General features: G+C 36.2%; 1 protein-coding gene across 1 annotated transcript in view; it reads right to left on the minus strand.

Annotated features, from left to right (window-relative positions):
- Window positions 1-21,357, minus strand: part of CEP85L (centrosomal protein 85 like) — a 205,696-nt gene that overhangs the window by 183,905 nt on the left and 434 nt on the right. Inside the window, exon 2 of the mRNA XM_072643149.1 lies at window positions 19,893-19,984. The gene's annotated coding sequence lies outside the window, so the exon portion shown is untranslated. The remainder of the gene's footprint in view (window positions 1-19,892; window positions 19,985-21,357) is intronic.

Raw genomic sequence — 21,357 nt, forward strand, 5'->3', positions numbered from 1 at the left:
ACTTATGGGACACTGTGAAAGTAGTTGTTAGGGGAAGTTTTATAACACTGAATGCTTACGTGAATAAAATAGAAAAAGAGGAGATCAGTGAATTGGGTATGTAACTGAAAAAGCTAGAAAAAGAACAAACTGAAAATCCCCAAGTAAATACCAAATTAGAAATACTGAAAACCAAAGGAGAGATTAATAAAACTGAAATTAAGAAAACTATTGAACTAATAAATAAAACTAAGAGTTGATTTTATGAAAAATCCAATAAAATTGATAAATCTTTGGTCAATTTGATTAAAAAAAGAAAGAAGAAAACCAAATTACCAGTATCAAAAATAAAAATGGTGAACTCACCTCCAACAAGGAGGAAATTAAAACAATAATTAGAAATTACTTTGCCCAAGTGTATGCCCATAAATTTGACAATCCAAATGAGATGAATGATTATTTTTAAAAATATAAATCACTCAAATTATCAGAAGAGGAAGTAAAATACTTAAAATAATCCATATCATAAAAAGAAATTGAACAAGCCATCAACGGACTCCTTAGGAAAAAATCTCCAGGGCCAGATGGATTTACAAGTAAATTCTATCAAACATTTAAAGAACAGTTAATTCCAATACTATACAGACTATCTGGGAAAACAGCAAAGAAGGAGTCCTATCAAATTCTTTTTATGATACAAATGTGGTTCTGCTACCTAAACTAGGAAGAGACAAAACAGAGAAAGAAAGTTATAGACTAATTTCCTTAATGAATACATATGCAAAAGTTTTAAATAAGATACTAGCAAAAAGATTACAGCAACTTATCACGGGAACAATACATCATGATCAGGTAGGATTTATGGCAAGAATGCAAGGCTGGTTCAATATTAGGAAAACTATCAGCATTATTGATCATATCAACAACAAAACTAACAAAAACCATATGATTATCTCAATAGATGCAGAAAAAGCCGTTGACAAAATATAACACCCATTTCTATTGAAAACACAGAAGAACATGGGAATAAATGGAGCCTTCCTTAAAATAATAAGTAGTATCTACCTAACATCAGCAAGTATTATATGTAACGGGGATAAGCTAGATGCATTTCCAATAAGACTGGAGTGAAACAATGTCCATTATCACCACTGTTATTCAATATGGTACTAGAAATGTTAGCTGTAGCAATAAGAGAAGAAAAATAAGTTAAAGGAATTAAAATAGGCAAAGAAGAAACTAAGTTATGACTTTTTGCAGACCATATGATGATATTAGAGAATCCTAGAGAATCAAGTAAAAAACTACCTGAATAATGAACAACTTTGGCAAAGTTGCAAGATACAAAACAAACCCACATAAATCATTTGCATTTCTATATATTACTAACAAAACCCAACAGCAAGAGAAAGAGAAATCCCACTTAAAGTTATAGTAGAAGCTATAAAATATTTGGGTGTCTACCTGCCAAAACAAAGGCAGGGACTACTTGAACAGAATTATAAAACACTTTTCTCACAAATAAAGTCAGATCTAAGTAATTGGAAAACCATCAGTTGCTTGTGGGTAGGCCAAGCTAATATAATAAAAACAAAAATTCTACCTAAATCAATTTACTTATTCAGTGCCATACAAATCAAGTTACCAGAAAATTATTTTCTAGAACTAGAAAAAATAATGTTAAAATTCAACTGGAAAACAAAAGATCCAGAATATCAAGGGAATTCATGAAAAGAAATGCTAGGGAACGTGACTTAGCCATACCAGATCTCAAATTGTATTATAAAGCAACAATCATCAAAACCACTTGGTAATGGCTAAGAAATAGAGGGGTAGATCCATAGAATAGGTTAAGTACACAAGAAACAGCAGTCAATGATTATAGCAGTCTATTGTTTGATAAACCCAAGGACCCCAATTTCTGGGATAAGAAGTCACTGTTTGACAAAAAGTGCTAGGAAAACTGGATAACAGTGTGGTGAAAACTGAGCATAGACCAATGCCTGACATCATACACAAGAATAAAGTCCAAATGGGTACATGATCTAGGTATAAAGGCTAAAACTATAAACAAATCAGGGGAGCAAAGGATAGTGTATTTGTCAGATTTATGGAGGAATTTATGACCAAATAAGAGATAGTGAACATTATGAAATGCAAAATGGATAATTTTGATTACATTAAATTGAAAAGTTTTTGCACAAACAAAGCCAATGCAACCCAAATTAGGAGGGAAACAGAAAACTGGGAAAAGAATTTTTACAACTATTGTCCGTGATAAAGGTCTCATTTCTAAAATATAGAGAGAACTGAGTCAAATTTACAAAAATACAAGTCATTCCATAATTGATAAATGGTCAAAGGATATGAACAGGCAGTTTTCAGAGAAAGAAATTAAAGCTATCTATAGTCATATGAAAAAATGCTCTAAATCACTATTGATTAGAGAGATGCAAATCAAAACAACTCTGAGGTACCATATCACACCTATCAAATTGGCTAACATGACAAAACAGGAAAATAAGAAATGCTGGAGAAGATATAGAAAAATTGGAACTCTAATGCATTGTTGGCGGAGTTGCGAACTGATTCAACCATTCTGGAAAGCAATTTGGAACTATGCCCAAAGGGCTACAAAAATGTGCATACCGTTGGACCCAGTAATATCGCTTCTAGGGCTATATCCCAAAGAGATCATAAAAATCGGAAATGGTCCCACATGTACAAAAATATTTATAGCAGCTCTTTTTGTAGTGATCAAGAAATGGAAATCAAGGGAATGCCCATCAATTGAGGAATGGCTGAACAAGTTGTGGTATAACAATGTAATGGAATACTATTGTGCTATAAGAAATGATCAACAGTCGGACTTCAGAAAAACCTAGAAAGACTTATATGAACTGATGCTGAGTGAAAAGAGCAGAACCAGGAGAATATTAAACATAGAAACAGCCACAGGGTGAGAGGGCTGTTTCTGATAAGACAGCCCTTCACATCAATGCAAGGACCTAAAACATTCCCAAAGAACTCTTGATGCAAAATGCCATCTACATCCAGAGAAAGAACTATGGAATTGGATCACAGAATGAAGCAGACTATGTTCTCTTGTGTTATGTTTTATTTCAGTTTGGTTTTTCTCCTGGTTTCTCCCATTTGTTTTGATTTTTCTATGTAACATGACTAATGTGAAAGTGTGTTTAATGAGAATGTATGTGAAGAATCCATATAAAATTGCATGCTGTCAAGGGGAGGGAAGGAGGAGGAAGGAGGAGAAAATTTAAAACCTATGGAAGTAACTGTTGAAAACTGAAAATAAATAAATTAATTTTTCTTAAAAGTATCAAACAGAGAACAAAAAAAAAACCTACAGGGAAAGAAAGATGGACAACTTTCAATATAACACACAGTATTTAATATATGGGCTTTCTTAAAATGAAAAGTTATTGCTTCATATTCTGAATTCTCTCCTATGTTGTTGTACATGATGTTTTTTTTCTTATTTTAAATTTAAGTTTATGTTACTTTTCTATTATGTATTTCAGTTTTAATTAAAAAAGAATGAATGAAAAAAAGAAAGGCATGGCTTTAGCAGATGTCAAAGTTTATATATCTGAAAACAAATTAATTTTTTAAAAAAGTTTATATATCTGTAGATATACAAAGAAAATTACAGTTCATAAAAGGCAGAATGATACAATTGATGGAGGGTCAAGTCTAGGAGTAAGGAAGACCTGGGTTCTTTTCCCACCTCTGACACATACCAACTGGATCATTTAACTTCTCAGCACCCCTAGGCAATTCTCTCACAAAATTACAAAGGAGTTACTGACCTCCATCATTTGGGGGGAATTCCCTCCTCCAGAATTCCCCACGAAGATGAAATCACTGTTCTAGTCATTAAAGAAATGCCAGGTGGTTTTAGTTTCCTAGAACTGCAGATAACAGAGAGTTTACTGTATCCTCATTTGAACTTGAACAGGTCCATGTTTAGAAAGATCACTTTAAAAGTAAGACAGTGCTAACAAACTGAGTATAGTCACCTATCATATTTGCATAGCAAAGGACAATGTTTGTATCTCCACTTTAGGTCCTATCAAACTCTATAAATGCTGCTTTTTATTACTGACTCTGTAAAGCTCAGGATTTGAGATGAGGCCTTTCCTGATCCATTCAGCAGCTAACACTTCCCCAAAAATTAGGCAGTTAGTGAATAAACATTTATTAAGTACCTACTATGTGCCTGGCATTGTCTAAACTCTACTAATACATGTACAAAAAAGAAAGACAGACCTTGCTCTCAAGGAGCTAGCTTACAATCTAACAGAGGAAGACAATATACAAAAGGAAGCTGAAAAGCAGGGCAGCGAGAGGGGACAGAAATTAATAGAATGTAAGCTCCTTGATGGCAAGGACATTGTAATTTTTCTCTTCATATCATATCATCATTATGTGGAAAATACTGGGCACTTATTAAATGTTTGTTGATTACTATTCAATTGATTGAATGAACAGTATAACTAACTCACTCTAGTCTAAAACATAGCACATTTAGAAGATGACAGTGAACAATCAAATATGAGCATATACTTCCCGAAGAGATAAAACTAATAATAATGAGGAGGAGCTAAGATGGCAGAGTAAAGGCATCTCTCCCCCAAATGCCTCCAAATATCTTTAAATGATGACTCGAAACGAATTCTAGAGAGGCAAAATTCACAAAAAGATGGAGTGAAATAATTTTCCAACCCAAGACAACTTAGAAAGTCAGGGGGAAAGGCAACTAACTCACTGGTAGCAGTGATGGTTTCCAGACCTCTCAAGCCCACAGACACCAAAGACAACTTAGAAGGATGGCAGGAAAGGCCTGTCAGACCTGGGTAAGAGTGGAGCACAGTCCAGCGTAGGCTGTACAAACACAGCCCTGGTCCCAGCAAATCAGGAGCAGCCCTTGGGAACCACTGAATCAGCAGTGGTAGTGGCTGTTTCTGGAGCTCTCAGCCCACAGACAGTAAGGGGGTCAAACAACTGGTCAGAAGAAGATTACAGGGGGTTGCTTTGGTAGCAATGAGGCTGGACTCTGTTGCTTTGCCTATACTTGCATCCAGGTCACAATCCTGGGTGGCAGTCCCAAGGCAAGGACAAGTACCAGCGCACTAGAACTTCTGGCCATAGTAGAGGGGGGACCCTCATCACAGTTCCAGGGGAGAAGAGAGTGCTTATGGTCACTCACAGACTAGAATACAATCCAGGAGAGTAGTAAATACCTCCCTTTAAATCATACTACCCCAGAAGAACTGAAAACTTAGAGATCCCTAGAAGTATCTCTGAAAACAGCTGCATAAGTTAAAAGTCAAGTAAGAGGCTGGGAATATGAGCAAACAACAACAACAACAACAAAATCTGACCACAGAAAGTTACTATGATGACAAGAAAGAGCAAAATACACTCAGAAGAAGATAACAAAGTCAGAGCTCCTACATCCAAAGCCTCCATGAAAAATATGAATTAGTTTCAGGTCATAGAAAAGTCCAAAAAGAATTCTGAAAAATCAAGTAAGAGGCAGAGAAAAAACCAGGAAGAGAAATGAAAGTGATGAAAGAAAATCATGAAAAAATGAGTCAGCAGCTTAGTAAAGGAGAAGAAAATAGTACCTTAAAAAGCAGATTAGGCCAAATGGTAAAAGAGGTCCAAAAATCCAATGAAGAGAAGAATGCCTTAAAAAGCAAAATTGAGTAGATAGAAAAAGAGGCACAAAAATTCACTGAAAAAAAATTCCTTAAAAATTAGAATTGAGCAAATGAAAGCTAATGACTTTATGAGAAATCAAGTGGCAATAAAACAAAACCAAAAAAAATGAAAAAACAGAAGATAATATGAAACACCTCATTGGAAAAACAAATAACCTAGAAAACAGATCCAGGAGAGATAATTTAAAAATTAATGGACTATCTAAAAGTCACAATCAAAAAAGAGCCTAGATATCATCTTTCAAGAAATTATCAAAGAAAACTGCCCTGATATTCTAGAATCAGAGGATAAAACTGAAATTGAAAGAATCCACCAATCATCTCCTGAAAGAGATCCCAAAATGAAAACTCCCAGGAATATTATAGGCAAATTCCAGAGTTCCCAGGTCAAGGAGAAAATACTGTAAGCAGCCAAAAAGAAATAATTGAAGTGCCATGGAGCCAAGTCAGAATAACACAAGATTTAGCATCTTCTCCATTTAAAGATCAGAGGCCTTGGAATATGATATTCTAGAGGGCAGAAGAGCTAGAATTACAACCAAGAATCACCTATCCAGCAAAACTGAGTATAATCCTTCAAGTGAAAAAAATGGAAACTCAATGAAATAGAGGACTTTTAAGGATTCCTAATAAAAAACAAGAGCTAAATCAAAAATTTTACTTCAAATACCAGACTCAAGAGAAGCATAAACAGGTAAAATGGAAAGGGAAATCATAAGAAATTTAATAAGGTCAAACTGTTTACCTGGAAAGATGATATCTGTAATGCATAGGAATTTTGTCATTATTAGGACAGACAGAAAGAGTACATATAGATAGCAGGCTCAGTTGTGAGTTAAATATGAAGGGATGCTATCTAAAAATATAAAACTAAGGGTAAGAGAAGAACATACTGGGAGAAAGGGGAAAGGAGGGATACAATGGGATATCTCACATAAAAGAGGCAAGAAAAAGCTTTTATAGTGGAGGGGAAGAGAGGAGAAATGAGGGGGAGTGAGTGAACCTTACTCTCATCAGAATGGGCTCAAAGGAGGAATAATATATACGCTTAACTGGGTATGGAAATCCATCCTACCTCACAGGAAAGTAAGAGAGGAACGGCATTAGAAAAGGGAGGAAGGGGAGAAATAAAAGGGAGGGTAGATTGGGGGAGGGATAATCAGGAGCAAAATAGTAGAGGAGGGACAAATAAAAGGAGAAAAAGAAAAGAATAAATCAAGTGGAAGGGAATAGTATGAAGGGAAATACAGTTAGCAATAGCAACTGTGAAGAAAAATTTTTGAAGCAAGTTTCTCTGATGAAGGCCTTGTTTCTCAAACATACAAAGAACTGAGTCAAACCTATAAAATGTAAGAGGCATTTCATTCCCCAATTGACAAATAATCAGTTTTCAGATAAAGTAATCAAAGCTATCTATAGTAATATGAAAAAATCCTCTAAATCACTATTGATTGGAGGAATGCAAATTAAACCAATTCTGAGGTACTATCTCATACCTATTAGATTGGCTAACAGGGCAGAAAAGGAAAATAACAGATGATAAAGGGTGGGAGAAAAAAATGGGACATTAATGCAACTGTTAGTGGAGTTGTGAACTGATTCTACCACTCTGTAGGGCAAGTTAGCATTACACTCAAAAGGGCTATAAAGTCATGCATAGCCTTTGACCTAGCAATACCACTACATCTGTATCCCAAAAAGAGATTTAAAAAAAGAAAATGACTTATATGTACCAAAATATTTATAACAGCTCTTTTCTGGGGGCAAAGAATTGGAAAGTGAGGACATCCATCAACTGGGGAATGGGTGAAGAAGTTGTGGTATGTGATTTTTGATGGAATACTATTGTGCTATGAGAAATGATGGGCAGGATGCTCTTGGAAAAGCCTGGAAAACCTTGCATGAGCTGAAGCAAAATGAAATGTACTATGTACAAAGTAAAAGCAATATTGTAAGATGATCAGTTGTGAATGACAGCAATACAATGGTCCAAGACAACTCTCAAGGACTTATGATGAAAAATGCTGTCCATCCCCAGAAAAAGAACTGATGGTGTCTAAATACAGACTGAAGCATACTTTTTTGATTTCTTTATTTTTCTTGAAGTTTTTTTTTCTTTGTTTGGGGTTTGTTTTTGTTTTTTGTGTTTTGTCTATGCTTTCTTTCACAACATGACTATTATGGAAATGTTTTGCATGACTACACATGCATAATCTATATGGAATTGCTTGCTTTGTCAATGAGGATCAATGAGGTAGGGTAAGGAGGGACAAAGGGAGAGAATTTGGAACTCAAAGTTTTAAAAACAAATGTTAAAACTTGATTTTACATGTGACTGGGAAATACAAAATACTAAATAGAAAAAGAAAAAACTAACAAAAAACTTAAGTCAACCAAGCCAAGTCAAACTAGGACCCAGTGATGCTCTCTGTAGGATCTAAAAATTAGTATAACAATAACTACTATAAGAAATAGAAGAGCTTTTGGTATGACTTGAGCAAACAGTTTCAGCACAGACCTGAAGCACTAATCAAAACTAAAATTTCAAGGAAAGATTGCTCCAAATCACTGTGAGAGAAATTCAAGCAATTTTCAAGTTTTGCCTCATACCTAGTAAAATCAGTAAAGATGACAAAAGATAGTAATAGGGTGAGAAGGACTATGAAAAGACAGACATGTTTACCGGAACTGTGAAGTAGTCCAACCGTTCTGGAAAGCACCATGAAATTATTGCTAAAGGACAACTAAAATGTCTATACCCATTGTTCCAGAGATCACACTGCTAGGCATCTAGCCCAAGTTCAGTAGCAGAAAGAAAAGTCCCATGCACTCCAAAATGACGATGGTAGTACTGTTTGTGCTATCAAAGGACTGGGAAGGAGAGGAAATGGGTGTCCTCTGATTGGGGCATGGTTTAGTGAATTGTGATGCCTGAATGGGATGAGACACTAATGCTCCATAAGAAATGACAACTATGAAAAATACAGAGAAGCATGAGAACATATGGGTTTATATGAACTGATGTACAAAGTAGTCAATCGAACCAAGGAAACAATATAAACAACTATATCAATGTAAACATAAATGGCAATAAAACAAAACTGGATTCTAAACAATTACAATGGCCCTGGGGGAAAGAAAGATGAGAAACACATTTTTCTCCCTTTTTTGCCAAGGCAGAAGGAAGACTCTTTTGCCAAACTCGGTTGACATGTACACTGGTTTTGTTGAACTATTTTTTTCTGTCTCCAAATCTTTGTTATAAGAGATAGCTTATTGGGTAAGGGAGGGAAGAGAAATATTCGGAAATTAATGAATGTGTTATAAAAACAAAAAGATATCAATATAAATAAGAATTTTTTTAAAAAAACAGACATTGATCACTGGCTTGGTTACAACTTTGTCTTGGAAGCAATCTACTTTGGGAAAAAATGCTGTCTCATAGACTTACTTTACAATCCAATGTGAGATTGAAAATTTAGAAATGATAGTGGACATAGATCATATACACCTTCATTGAAAAAGGGAAGAACACACAAAGAGGGAGGGTAATAGTATCAATAACCTCTTCCTATTTTCATCTTATAATTCCTTCCTTCCATCAAGGCTCATCAGATACGCTACTACCTACCTAAAGTCTTGCCAGTTTCTCCAAGTATTGAACTTACAAGTGTACATGTTATTTTTCAGCAGTAAGATAAAACCTCCTGAAAGACAGGGACTGTTTTAGTTTTATCTTTGCATCTCCAGTGCTAAAGACTATGCCTGGAAAATAGTAGGTGCTTAATAAATTCCTTTATAGCAATTAATCAAATTATCATTTCCCAAATTACAAAGTGAAAGCATATTAGAGACATATGAATATTAAATAGATTCATTATCATAAGTAATCATAGGGAATAGGAAAAGAACCAACGATGAATGAAACATCTGCAATTAAATGTATACTACTAATGCATATATCATGAGTGAGGACAGGATAAAAGAAACCTCAAAGGCCACTGTAAATACAAATTAGAATGCATTTGATGTCACTTTCCCACTTGGGAGATTATTCAGTAGTTTTGTGTTTAAGTGGTATTTTTTTCCATCACAAATAATTTTATGTGCATAGAGAAAGTGAGGATAGAGAAAAATTCAACTATTGACTTAGTAAATTTGGAGGGAATTATAAGTTCTTTAACCTACAAAAGGAGGAAGCTAAGTGATACAATAAAAAGAACGTTGAATTTGGAGTCAAGGGTTTTCAGTTCTCATCAATTTACTAGTATTATGACCTTGGAGTAACATATCTGGGTATCTGCTTTTTGTGGAAAAGGAAGGGATTAGACAAAATTATCACCATGTTGCTTCCAGTTCAAAAATCTATGATCCCGTGAGATATTTTCTTTTTTTACATCTGCCTCTTAGAATCCTTTACTTGCTTCAAGATTCAGCCCAAGTACCATCTTCTACATTAGAGGTTCTTACTCTTTTTCTGTCTCATTGACCCCTTTGGCAGTCTGGCGAAGCCTATGAACCCCTTCTCAGAATAAGGTTTTTAAATTAATAAAACAAAACACCTAGGATTACAAAGAAAGCCAATTCTATTGAAATTGTTATATATTAAAAAAAAATTTTAATCAAGTTCACAGATTCCAGGTTAATAACCACTCAAAATCTACATTTTCCTGATTCTCCATCTTCAAGAATTCTCCTTTCCCTCAGAATCACATTATATCTATTTTGAATAAATTCTCTCTCTCTCTCTCTCTCTCTCTCTCTCTCTCTAGAATGTGTATATATATATATATATATATATATATATATATATATATATATATATATATATATATATATATATATATATATATATATTCATATTGGCTCCTCTAATAGAATATAAGCTTTAGAGGACAGGGACTGCTTTACTCCTTTCTTTGTCTCTCCACTACCCAGCATAGCGCACCTAGGTTTTTAACTTACAAATCCCACTTCAGATACTTGCTAACTGTATGACCCTAGGTAAGCCTACATTTTCCCATCTGTAGAATTGGGAAAATAACAGTACTTGTTTCCCAGGATTGTTGGGGGGAATAAAATGAGACAATATTTGTAAAATACTTTGTAAAACATAAAGCTCTATATAAATGATTGCTAATGTTGTTATTGTTATTAAGAAATATTTGTTAATTAATTGATAGATTGAAGGGAACCTCCACAAATAGCCTATTGCCTCATCACAGAATAGAAGTGACTATGGATTCTCAAATGGTATGCCAGTGGAACACATGAACAGATAGCACCATGGACAGGTGAACAATGAGCTGGCTCCAGAATTGAATAGAGAGATGGGCTGAATATTTTGGCACTTGTATAGTATTTTCAATTACTCCAGGTAACTCCCTGATGCCATCTGGTTAACTCTAGTATTCTTCCATTGTGAGGCAATGTGTCTACAAATCACATTACCTCACAACCTCTGAAGAAGTACAAATTACCTACAGAATAATAGAAATATTCATGGTGAGCCTAAATAGGCTACAGAAAGTTACCAGGAATGACTTGTACACAAGACGTGTCAGGAACAACATCAAAGAAGGCAGGCCACTCATGGAGCAAGAACAAGGGCGCATTCATACTTAGAGAAAGTGAAAAAAAAATAAGGGAAGGCCTCCAACATGCAGATAAATCTTCTGTGGAAGACTGATGCAGGGAAAAGGACAAGGATAAGAATGACATACAATAGGAAGGTGTGAATGGGTCCAGTTCTGCCTCACTGGAGGAAGACAGATCCCTCATTGATAAGATCTGGGATCCACTGAAGCTCTGAGGTATAACATATTAATGGGAAGTAGCAGGAGGGCTAAGGCACTTGCATTTCTGTAGAAGGATTAAAGTTAGACAACAGAAAAAAAAAGACTTCTCTTTAAACTCTGTGAATAATGAAATGGAAGGCTACCCTTGAAATAGTTCCTCTGTTATCTGGGCAGATATTGCCTCACTTGTGAAAAATCAGTCTGGCTTTGGCCCTGTGTCAAAGGCTCAGTTTCAGATCAGGAAAGACTTGGGAGTACACTTTAGACCTCAATCCCGGAGACCTGCCCTAATTCCTTAACCTCCACACTTGGCCCTGAAACACATCATCATCTAGGCCCATCCACACCCAGACTGAAAGTTAGTGAGGAAAAACAAACCCTGTTCCTATGTTTGCTCTGGCACCACTACTCAGCCACACTGCAAAACATGTTACCAAAAAAGGATTTTACCCAATTGAAGATTTTGTCCTTCTCATTTTACCTAGGAATACTCCTCAGAGATTCTAGTTTCCAAAGCAGGCCTGCACAACACACAGTCCACTGACCACTTGTGGCCCACCAAAGTGACCTGCAGGTGGCATGTTGTGCAGGCCTGTCCAGTTAAGAGGGTACTGGGCCTCTTAATCACTTCTTCTTAAAGGGCCAGTGAGTCTTCCTAGCTCTCTCTGAAAACAACCTTGGGTAACCTGAACCACAGTTGCATCCTCTACATTTTTCCCAGCCCACCCAAAATGCTTGCTTGGGATGCAAGTGACCTCCACAGGCCAGATGTTGCACAGACCTGTTCTAAAGACTGTCAAGAATGCCATCAATTAATGAACGTTTATTAAGTACCTACTGTGTGCCAAACACTAAGCCAGGCATCAGGAACACAATTTTAAAAATGAATCAATCTTTATTAATAGAGAAACAAGTATGCGTAGATAGACAAATAAGATATACACATATTTACATACCTACATATATGTATGTACTATATGCCTGTATATATGCATGTGTTATGTGTTATGTACATGTACATTTTATATGAAGTTATACACAATAATGTGCATTGGATGTGTACATATGCTTACATATAAATGCATGTGAATATTATATGAGTGTATTATGTATGAACATATATACACATGCATGCATATTGTATATATACATGCCTTAAATGTGGAGTGTATATATATATATTCTTATATGAGTATATACAACATAAATATGAAGAGAATAAATAGAAATTAATAGAAGGCAGAGTAGCTCTGCCTTATAATGTACAATCACCTCAAAATCCACCAGAAATGGACGCTTTGGAACAGGAACACCTGAGAGGGTTATGTGCAAGGCTTCTGGGACTGTTTGCAGAGAGCTGGGACAGAGATGCAAGTCTGAGGCTAACATGCTAAATGCTTGACTCTGTGGAGCTGACATGGCTTCAAGGTGGAGGCAAGCAGAGGCCACCCCTGGGTCTCTGCTTCCTCCTTCTTCTCCCTGGATCTCTCTCCTAAATCTCCTCAAACACCACCAGAAGCTTTCACATATAGCCCTCCCGGGAGCACTTGTTCTAAAATACCTGTTTCTGGTGGATTCTGGGATAGCTGTACATCACAAGGCAAGGCTACAATAGCTAAATAAAAATAATAGAAAACATTTATGTAGCACTTACTATGTGCCAGGCTTACACTGTGCTAAGCACTTTAATATTATTATCTCATCTGATCCTCATAATAACCCTGAGAGGTAGGTGTTATTATTATCCTCATTTTACAGATGAGAAAACTGAAAAATAGGAGTTAAGTAACTTGTACACAGCTAGTGTCTGTGGCCACATCTGAACCCAGGTCTTCTTGATTCTGAGACCAGCATGTCACCAAGCTGCTCCAGAACAAGGTAGTTAGGGAAACAGAACGTAGTATTATGGGGAAGGAGGTCAGCAAGGGAGTTACATGGGTTATTTAGAAGGTAGTGCTTAAACTGTGTCTTGAACGTATGAAAGAATGAATAGGATTTATTAAGCACTTACTATATGTGAGGCACTATGCTAAGCCCTGGGAAAACACATACAAGCAGGCCTAAAGCAGCCTGGTTTGTAAATTGCCAGGGAAGTGTGGAGTACCCTGGATTCCATGTAGGATAAGGCATAGGTTCACCTATCAGATTCCAGTGTCCTAGGCAAGGACATAGTGCAATTTCTGGTAGGAGGAAAATAGGAAGATAGCAGAAACAGAGATAGAGAAAGATGAAGACCCCAAGGAGAGAGTACAACTTCCAGAATCTTGAAGGAAAAAGAATTCTGTAAGGCAGAGGAAGAGTGTATTTCAAGCATGGAGTATGGCTAGCAAAAGCACAGACACAGAAGATGCAGTGCCATGTTTAAAGAATAAGAGAGAAGGTCAAGGAAGGCCAATGGAAAGAAAATTATTTCGAGGGTGGGGGATGAGGGTGGTTGGACAGTAATGTTCAATGAAGCCAGAAAGGGAAGGGTCAGATTGTGAAGGGTTTTAAAACTGAACACAGGAATTTATATCTTATCACTGGAGTTTATTGAGCAATGGAATAACATGGTCAGATCTGTGCTTTAAAAAAAAAATCACCTTAGAAGCTGTTCAGAGGATAGACTGGAGTTCAGAGAAAGCTGAGGCAGGGGAGACCAATTAGAAAGCAGTTATGAGAATTTAGGTGAGAAGGAATAAAAGCCTGACCTGAAAGTGGTATCTATGTGGGCAAAAAGAAAGAACTGGATTAAAGAGAAGAAGTAAATACTGCAAGATCTGGCAAGTGATTGGATATGTGGGGCAAGATAGAAGTGAGGAAACAAGGAAGATGCCAAGGTTACAAACACAAGAGATGACCAGAAGAGTGGAAATGAGGTTGCAGTTAGCAGTTGAAGGTATAAATTTCTGAAGTCTTGGTATGATCTTTACCTATTCTTACAGTGTACTGTGTGAAGATCCCTACCTACACCATTCATACTTTTGTATCTTTTTCATTAGAGGCTGTGGGAATTTTTTTTTAGCCAATTCACCAAACATTTGCCAATATGAGCAAAGTTCAGGGTTAGACTTAGAAGATGAACGGGAGACAGTCCCTGTCCTAAGGAATTTCCAATATAATAAGGGAGATAATACATGTACTCCAAAATAATTATATCATAAGATGAAATAATAGGCAGTAAATTGAAATATAGTGGATAGAAAGCTAGTCCTAGAATGCTGAAAACCTGAGTTTGAGTTCTGTTTCTGACACATACTGACTGTTTGACTCGGAGGATCAGTTCAACTTTAAATGTCCCAGGAGACACTCTTAAGACTTTCAGTTTCAGAACAATTGCAAGTCGGCATTGGTAAAAGGAATTTTCTCACTGGAGAGTTCTCTATATATAATGAAATCAAAGGCTGGGTCCAAAAAGAGATGGCGTACAATAGACAAGTATTAGGACTAAAAGGAGGAAGAAAGAATTTCTTATTGACAGGATATGGAAAAGCTTCAAGGTTTAAAAAAAAAAACAAGGGTAGGCTTGGAATTGGGGTAGAGATGAAAGGAGGGTATGCTAGAGGTAGGACAAAATCAAGAGGACAATGCAACCCGATAGGGCTGCTCCTTTTCCTTGGCTTTTTTTTTTAAGGTAGTTAAATTCTTTTACATACTTAGAGGTGATATGTTTGCGGAAGGTTTTGCCAATTTAACAGTAAAGAGAATCCCGGAGGGACACCCCAAGCAAGAGGCACAAGGGATCTCATATGATCTGTTCTTTTGTCTACTTTGGCAAAAACTCAGGAACAACGTGCTGTTGATATACAGAGTGGCTAAAGTAAATGTGGCAAACTGCCCAAACAGGACCATACCCCAGGTTAGAAGATGGGGATTTTTGTAAATTCCTGAGTAACCAAAACTGACACATTCTTGAAGACTGTGGCTTCTGGGAGGAGAAAGAAGGATTATTGTCCTTCAGAGACAAAAGCCAAAACAACCACAGGAAAAAGATTTAGACCTGAGGGATCTATATTAGTCTTTTTTTTTATTCTTTTCTAAGCAAGACCAGGAAAAGAGCATACTCAATGACTACAACAGTACAACAGAATAAATGGAAAAAACAGCACAATCAAAACTGAATGATGAAAATATATAACATAAGGACGAAGCTTGGCCCCAAAGAAGTATGAGGCAATCCCTATTTCCATCTCCTTTGCAGAAGTCAGGGTGTTTGGGTATGATTTAAAATCAAACTTTTTTTAAAGTGTTGGTTAGTTTTGCACAACTTCTGTTTTCTTCCTCATTTTTTTTCTTCTTTATTTTAAGGAATGACTCTCTGGCAAGGCACAGGAGGAAGAGAAACAGGGAAATGTTATTGATATAAAAAGAACAAATGGGGAAAATATTTTAAATAAATAATACTTACAATGTTTTAACAACTTACTTTACTTTAAAGTCTTAAAATATTGCCTTTCCTCCTCAAATGTCTCTCATTCTCCTTTGCCTCTGTATTCTATGATCTTATTCACACTTGAGTTGGCAATCTCTTCTGCTGCCTTATCTCAGATCCTCTCCAGTACAGTTTCTGTAGGCTTAATTATCAATCAATAAATAAGCATTTATTAAGTACTGCTTCTTGCCTCACACAAGAACTATGCCATGTGTTGGGGATACAAAAATGGAAATGAAACAGTCCCTGCCCTCAAGGAGCTTATATTCTTTAGGATGAGAGAGAAATCACTTAATGAAAGTACTGTCAAGAAACTGAAAAAGATAATGAATATTGAATTATAGAATAAAATAACATATGATTAGAGTGAGATGTGAATCTAAAACTCTGATTAATTCAGGGAACATAAAAAATCATGACTGATTCTCAATAAAAAATACTTTAGTATCTATAAAATTAGAATGCTCCTATAGTAATTTCTTTTGAGCCTTAAGAAAACTATTTTTAAAACTTCAGTATCATGGAATGTAATAGCAGAAATAAACTTTTATCTAATCAATAATGCCCCAAATTATGGTAATTATGAGACTAGAAGAGTGAGCGAATCTACAATGGACAAAAGAATTCCAGTTTCCAAAATGTTAGGAGTTGACGTTTATTCACTCTTTCCATTTCTTGCTTTCCCTTCTCTCTTCTCACTGTTCTCTAATACCTCTGCAGTCAGGTTGATGACCTCATCACTCAACTGAAACTGTTCTTTCCAAAATTATCGATGATCTCTTTATTGCCAAATGTAATGGCCTTTTCTCAGTCCTTCCTCTGGGATACTCTCTCCTCTCTGGCTTTTCATGGTACTGCTCTTTCTTGGTTCTCCTCTTCCCTATATAACTGCTCCTTTTTGGCCTCCTTTGATGCATCATCCTCTATGTCAAACCCCTTAACTATATATGTCCCCCTCTGGTCCCTCTTATCTTTTTTCTCTACACTTTCTTATTTGATGATCTCATTATTTACCATAGATAAAGATAATTTCTATGAAGATGATTCCCAGTTCTATATATCCAATCCTAGTCTCCTGAGTTCTAGTCCTGCAGAACTGTCTGTTGGACATTTCAAATAGGGTATCTCATAAGCATGTCAAATTTAACCTGTTCAAAACTAAACTCATTGTCTTCCCCCCCACCCCAACCCAAACCAATACATCTTCTGAATTTGTCATTACTATTGAGGGTACCATCATCCTTTAAGACACTTGGGTTTACAACCCTATTGTCAGCCTCAACTCTTTACTCATCCTCCACATTCCATAAGGTGCAAAATCAAGTCTACTTCTACATCTCTCACATCTATCTCCTTCTTTAGACTTATAAAACCAAGGTAAAGACTTAAGAAAGAGGAGAGAAACACTGTTCAACAAAATTAACCTCCACACCAGCCTAGAGAGAATGCTCCCCACTAATGGCCCCCCCACCTCTGCAGAGGGAAAAGTAATATACTTTCTCATCTCTTCTCTGAGGCCAAGCTTAGCATGCATAATAACACAAACATTCAGTTTCATTTTATTTTTCTTTCCATTTCTATTGTTTCTTCTCTTGCTTCTACTTTCACTTTGCATACATTCATAAATGTCTCTTCACTTCTCTGGAGTCTTCATATTCAACATTTCTTAGAGACAGAACTTGTTATTTTATAACTCCCAGATGAGGAAGCACCCTTTACTAATGCAGGCCTGTACCTTCTAGCTCTAGAGGCATTGAGAGATTAAGTAAATATTCCCAAGGTCACAAAGCAGGTACATGGAGGAGGTGAGACTAGAATCCAAATTCAAGGCCAGCTCTCCATTCACTATGCAATGCTTCATTTCTTGTTTTCCAATGCAATAACATTCCATTATATTCATGTACCACATTTTCTTTGGCCATTCTCCAATCAATAAACATCCACCTCGTTTCCATTTCCTAGATATGACCTGATCTGTTTTTGATAGCTTGTGAGCTCTTTGTTATCATCAACTCTTTTCCTAGATACTCTCTAACCATCTCTTCAATGATTCATTTTAGAATTATCCCAGATATAGAGGTCAAGATCACTGGCATACAGTTTGTGATCAATCAACAAATATTTAATAAATGCTGGACATAGACAATCAAAAGTGAAACAGTCTTAGTCCTTGCCCTTGAGGATCTTATGATCTAGTGAGGGGGGCCAACATATTCATACATAAATATAAATAAAATATATGCAAAACAGATACAAGATAATGGTGGGGTAAGATCTACCAACAGATGTGGAAAGTTTCACATAGGAAAGGGAGGAAGGAAAAAACAAGGCATATATATATACTACTATGTGGCAGGCACTATGCTAAGTTCTTTTTATAAATATTTCATTTGAGCCTCACAACAACCCTTCAAGGTAGATCCTATTATCCTCATTTTAGAATTGAAACTGAGGCAGAGAGGTTAAGAAACTTGCCCAGGGTCACACAGCTAGTGTCTGAGGCCACGGTTCCAGCTCAGGCTTTCTGGACTCCAGACCCAGCAGGCCCTCTCATTGAGCTGAGCACTGAAGGAAGTTAAGAATTCTAAGGAGTGAAGTAGATGAGGGAAAACATTTCAGGCATAAGGGACAACCAGTCAAATAGATAGCAATGGCATGTATGTGAAACAGTAAGAAAGCCAGTTTGCCTAAACTAGAGAATTTGGGAAAGGAAAAAAACTATAATAAGGTTGGAATTATGTGGTAAAGATCTGGAGAGTTAGATACTGAATAGTGCAAATAGTGAATCATCTGAAATGGTTGCATTAAAAAAAAATTATTATGGCATATTTCCATTGAGCTGTAACCAATTACCATATTTTATATAATTATAATTTCAAATAGTGTAAATCTGAATACATACAACTGCTTCAGCAATTATTTATACTAATCAGGACCTACCCATAAATGGCAAATAGATTAATTTATAGTTGATTATTTATGGTAGAATCTTCAGGTAACTGAGAGCCACTGAAATTTATTGCACAAGGAATGACAGTCAGATTTGCCCTTTAGGAAAATCACATTGGCAGCGTGATTGGCAGATAAATTGTAGTTGGGGAAGAAATTTGAGGCAGGAGACCAACTGAGAAGCTATTGCAATAGTCCAGGTGAGAAGTGGTGGCTATGAGTTGAGAGGTCAGAGGGGAAAGATATTGTGGACGTAGGTAAGGTAGGATTTGGCAACTAAGAGGATGCTAGAGGGAGAACAAAGAGTTGAAAATAACACCATGATTGCGAACCTGGGTGACTGGAACAATGGTGGTGCTCTTAAAAAGAAAAATTAAAATTTGAAAGAAAGGTAGGTTTAAGGGAAAGAAAATGAGTTTACACCAGGTTTCCCACTCCTAGTTTAGAATCTGAGATGCTTATGAAATTTAACAGTTTAAAATATCTAATGAGTAGTCCATAATTGTGATGATTCATCACTGAAGCTTTCTTTCTGTTCTCTTTTCTTTGCTGAAAATCAAGACAATATCTGCCCTTTTCTAGAACTAAGGTCCTATTTCCCACAATCTTTCAAAGACCATGGACAATGGCTCAGCAGTGGCTGGCTTTAATTCCTCCTTCTTTCAGTAATGAGTCTTTAGGAGAAGAAGAAAGCAGTACAGGGAAAGGTTTGAATTAAAGATCAGAGAAGGAAATGAGCAGAGAATGTTTGAAAGATATAGCTCTTATTCTAAGAGATACATTTTATTTTTTTATTTTAGTTTTTCTTTTTAGATTATTTCATCAAACTACAGAAGGTGGTAGCCCCAAAATTGTATCATAAGAACTAATTACACATAACCAGTTGTGGAATTGCAATGATGTAATTATGAGTTATGTTTCTGGCTCCAAATTTCTCTTCTAAAAATAGAGTTTAATAAACAGTTCTTGGAAAAAACTATCTTTAACTATCCTATTCCCTTAACTCACCTCAGAAGTCACTCACACTTAGATGTACTCTGGAAAGATGGGTAGTAAAATGGATTCCCGTTCTTCAAGTTGATTACTTGAGACAGCATAATCTAGCACCAAGAGTAATGAATAAACAAAAGCCAGGAAAACATTTTATAGAATGACCATAACAAGGTAAAAGGGGAAAACAACAACAAAAGAAACTGAAATTAGCATAATTAAAATGATCAAGTTTGGTTTCAAAGCAGAGAGAAGAAAAAACACCTCCCTTCTTTCTTTATACAGGTAGAAGGCTATGATTGTGGAACACTGCATAAAATGTCCACTGATATATTGCTTACTTTCAAGAAACTGTTTGGTGTTCTTTTTTTTCTCCTCTCTTTTATTCTTTGTTATAAAAGACTGGTCTCTGGGATGTGGAAATAAAGATGCAAAAACAAAAAATAACAATAACAGTTTTTAAAATATAAAGATCACTAAGATAAAACCCAGGTGCTGTTTCCATCTCTTTCTATCACTAGCTGCATGACCTTGTGCACAAACTTGCCTCAGCTGCTTCAAATCAAAAGTGTGTGTGTGATTGGAGAGTAGAAGGTGGGGATATTGACAACCTCAGAACATCTCTGGTCCCCTCCTAACAACAAATTTTTGTTTTTCTGTCATTTGAGTCACATCTGATTCTTTGTGACCCCATTTCGAGTTTTGACTCTTGTGGATGCCATTTGGGGTTTTCTTGGCAAAGATACTAGAGTTGTTTGTGTGGTCCTTCTCCAGATCACTTTACAGATAAGGAAACTGAGATGAATGGGGTTAAGTGACTTGCTTAGGGTCACACAGCTAGTAAGTGTCTGAGGCCAAATTTGAACTCAGGAAGATAATCTTCCTGACTCCAGGCACTCCATCCACTATGCCATCTATTATATACATCAATCAATGTAATTTAACAAATATTTATTCAGATTATAGTTACCAGTGGTCTCTGTGCAAAAACAGTATGCTAGGTACTGAGGATACAAATTTTAAAAAATGGAAATAATCCTTGCCCTCATGAAACTGACATTCTGCTGAAGGGATACAATGTACACATGTATAAATAAATACAAAGTAATTTGGAGAGGAAGAGAACATTAACAAGTGGAAGTATCAGGGAAGGCTTTATGAAAAAGGGAAGACCCTGAAGAGAAATGAAGTAGAGGACAGAGAGTATTCCAGGCATGGGAAACAACTTGTATAAACATTACATTTGAGGAACGGCCAGTAGTACAGTTAGGTAGGAATGGGGAGTACATGAAGAAGTAGGAAAGGTAGTTTGGAAGCTAGACTAATATAGCGCATTGAACACCAGGTCTAGGTCTTTGATTTTTATACAAGAAGGTACAATGAGGGAAGAAGGGAGGGAAGGCAGAAGGCAGGAAGAAAGGAAGGAAATATTTATTAAGTATATAGTATTCACTAGGCACTATGCTAAGTACTCTACAAATAT

This window comes from Notamacropus eugenii, chromosome 2 (genome assembly GCF_028372415.1).
Source record: "Notamacropus eugenii isolate mMacEug1 chromosome 2, mMacEug1.pri_v2, whole genome shotgun sequence".
Taxonomy (NCBI): Eukaryota; Metazoa; Chordata; class Mammalia; order Diprotodontia; family Macropodidae; genus Notamacropus; species Notamacropus eugenii.